Source organism: Etheostoma cragini, chromosome 8, assembly GCF_013103735.1.
Source record: "Etheostoma cragini isolate CJK2018 chromosome 8, CSU_Ecrag_1.0, whole genome shotgun sequence".
NCBI classification, from domain to species: Eukaryota; Metazoa; Chordata; class Actinopteri; order Perciformes; family Percidae; genus Etheostoma; species Etheostoma cragini.
In genome coordinates, this window is record NC_048414.1 from 22,137,583 (window position 1) to 22,140,692 (window position 3,110).

At 38.8% G+C, this 3,110-nt stretch overlaps 1 protein-coding gene and 1 long non-coding RNA gene across 2 annotated transcripts in view; one reads left to right on the plus strand and one right to left on the minus strand.

The window, feature by feature from the left end:
* necab2 (N-terminal EF-hand calcium binding protein 2) overlaps positions 1–3,110 on the plus strand; it is a 140,552-nt gene that overhangs the window by 39,682 nt on the left and 97,760 nt on the right. The gene's annotated exons all lie outside the window — the stretch shown is intronic.
* Positions 43–3,110, minus strand: part of LOC117949149 — an 11,377-nt gene continuing 8,309 nt past the window's right edge. The window contains exon 3 of the long non-coding RNA XR_004657635.1: positions 43–53. This is a non-coding gene — a long non-coding RNA (uncharacterized LOC117949149). The remainder of the gene's footprint in view (positions 54–3,110) is intronic.

Below are 3,110 nucleotides of genomic sequence, written 5' to 3' on the forward strand. Positions count from 1 at the left end.
ACACACACACACACACACACACACACACACACACACACACACACACACACATCCTGATATCCCGTTCATACTGTCCTGATTGTCCAGAAAACATGGCCTCCCTCTGCGCTAGTCAAACAGAGGCTCCACTTGCTTATGCAAAATGCTGGTATTATTCCAGAGCAGGGTAGAAATCTTATTTTGGACCTGATCTAATGAAAACCTATATCTGAACTTGTGCATCATTTACTAATACATTTATGATTTATTAATCATAAAATACCTCATCGTAAAAAGACCTAGAGAATGTCCAAATAGGCCTGATGATAATTAGACCTGAGGGGTGTACCACAAAGCAATTTTGACAGAGCGAGGCTTTTTTGAGTTAGCTGGAGAGACAAAGCGTGAAGCTCCAATTAGAGATAATGGGTATGAGTGGCTATTGTTGGCATATAAATTCTGATAGGGTTGCCAAATATTTATACAGAAAAATTAAATAATTCAATGTGCAATTCAACTGCACAGGACTGAGAGAGGGGAGACACTTTAATTGCGGTGACCAATGGATCACCGCTATCACCAGCTGAATAATGCAATGTTAAATCACACAACCAATGAAGATCTGAGTGACGACTATCTTACAATACCAACATTAGGACCACCAAATGACAATGTCAATTATTTCTTACCGTAACATCAAAGAGCCTACTCACGGCGAGGTATTAATTTTTTTTGCAAGAAATTGCACCGGATGTCACTCTTTTCTGAGTTTTCTGTTTCATTACTAAAACAACCTTTGAACGTCCACATGTTCTAACATAACATATTCCTTCCCGAGGCTATTTCGCAGCGGCACGGTGGCTCCGCTCAGCGCCTAGTGCCGCCCAAGACGACTGTGATCGGTTTAAAGAAATGCCAATAAACCAAAACACGTTTCTCTCCCATCAAGAAATGCAGTGTGAACTAGACAGAGTAGTGGTGGAAGGTCTGGCAATGCAAGAATAGCCACCTCAGCAATAAATGCACGGTTATGCACCAGTAAATTCAATCAATGGGATGCTTTTAGGGGCCCTGGCTGTCGGGCCCTACTTGCCAAAGTGAAAAGTTAGCGTATAATAAAAAAATAAAGTAAGTGATCACAGCAAACCAGTCTTTTTTATTTGACAGTGACACAGTAACTTACATCAGGCAAGAAACGTGTCTTGTTTACAAAAGTGGATCAAATCTGGAATCACTCTTGAATCCATTCTGAAAAGGACGGAGTGCTTTGCTGGCATTTTCACCCTCTGCAGTTTGACACTATACATGCCACCGCAATTATGCAGATCACAATCATTATGCCTTTTTCAGTGATTGGCTGAACAGAGAGGCCTTTTAGTTGATTTCCTGTGTGGTATTTTCAAAACGAAGAACGTTGATGAAAGAAAAGGTCTGTAAATGCCATCCTGTTTATGACTCCTGGACGTTGAAATGACATGACATTACTGGGAAACAGGAACGTCCACAGACAGTTTCGGTGGCAGGGGCTCAAGGGAAAAAAGGCCTAATAGTTAATAACTACACTTTTTTTTTATTTAACACAACTCTGACTACCTTACAAATTTTTTGATTTCCCTTACGCGATTGTTTAATGGGTATACTCAACAAAACTGAGTTCACACAGAGGTTTTAGTATTATTCATAGTTTCAAGCATTTAGAATGGCTGACTGCGCCAAGGAGATGGACATAGTTGTATTTATGTTGCAATTGGCAATAAATCAATTTTATTATTTTGGTGTTATTGGAATAAATAACACTTACAGTATCCATATTATGGAAATATAACTTTTTATGGGATTTAGGGTGTTATTTTGTTTCTCTGGTGCCTCCCCACACAAACAAACAAACTATGAAAAAAAAACATCCATCCTGTTTTAAGTGATATTCTTGTTTCCGGTTTCTGAATGTCCTCTTCCTTCAGTCTCCGGGTGAGCTGTACAGCTTTCTACTTCACTAGCCGGGACAAGGTGGCTAAGTTTGGCATACTAGTGCTAGCATGCTAGCTCGTTCTCAATGGAAAAACACTGCTATTACACACAGTAGTTCACCATCATCTTCAAAAGAACTACTTCCATGTCCCTGTTCTGCAGGTATTCCACAAGTGTCCCTCGTTTAGAAGAAGTCTCCCAGCTAATCCTGCCTTGGACTGACCAAAGTTGGCTGATGTGATCTTATCTAGCTACTGCACATGTGCAACTCCCACACAAAGATAGTAAAGAAGTGAAATGTCTCACTCTGTAGCTAAAACAGAGACTTAAACACACAAGGTGAAAACAGGATCTGCAGTAATGTGCAGTACAACAATTATATGTTGTAAAAAAAATATAAAATATGAAAATGAGCATAATATGGAAGCTTTGGCACTTTTTCAACAAACTTTTATTATTGAAAAATCTCAACAAAGATCTTCACACCAAACTGAACAAAGGCTGTTGCTGCAATTTTGTTCATTTTACAGGAAAAACACTGTTATTATTAGAGGAGACTACGATCCACATAATGCAGTTACTGTTTGATGCTGGAGACTTTTTACATGTGTTCAATTTAAAGATTTTGGTCTGTTTTGCTTCCATGTCTTCTTTTACGCTAAGGGTAGTAAAACTTCCAAAATACACATTAGATTGTATTTGTTTTAGGCATCTGTAGATCTCTTCTAAATTAATCTGCATATTTAAACCTAGCATTTAAGGGGGAAAGACTCTTAACTCATTAATTGAGGAAGTTCTGGTGGGGATATTTATGTATGTAGTTATTTTGTTTATCCTGGTCACCTGCAGTACCTTGTCAAATAAATGCAAATTAGTGCATTTTAATTAATTTAACACCTAATTTGCATATTAATGTGACGATTGTGGTAATGTTATTATTAGACACAGATTTGACTGTAATCACTAAGTACAGTACATTAGCCTGATTAGCCTGGCCACGATGCCTGAGATAAACCTTAGCTAACCTACTACATGTGCGCCACGAACAACCTTGTCATCGGCGGTAGTGTCTTCCCTCACAGGCGAATACACAAGGTTACCTGGAGGTCACCGGATCTCTCCACCGGAAACCAGATAGACCATATATGTATCAATAAGAGGTT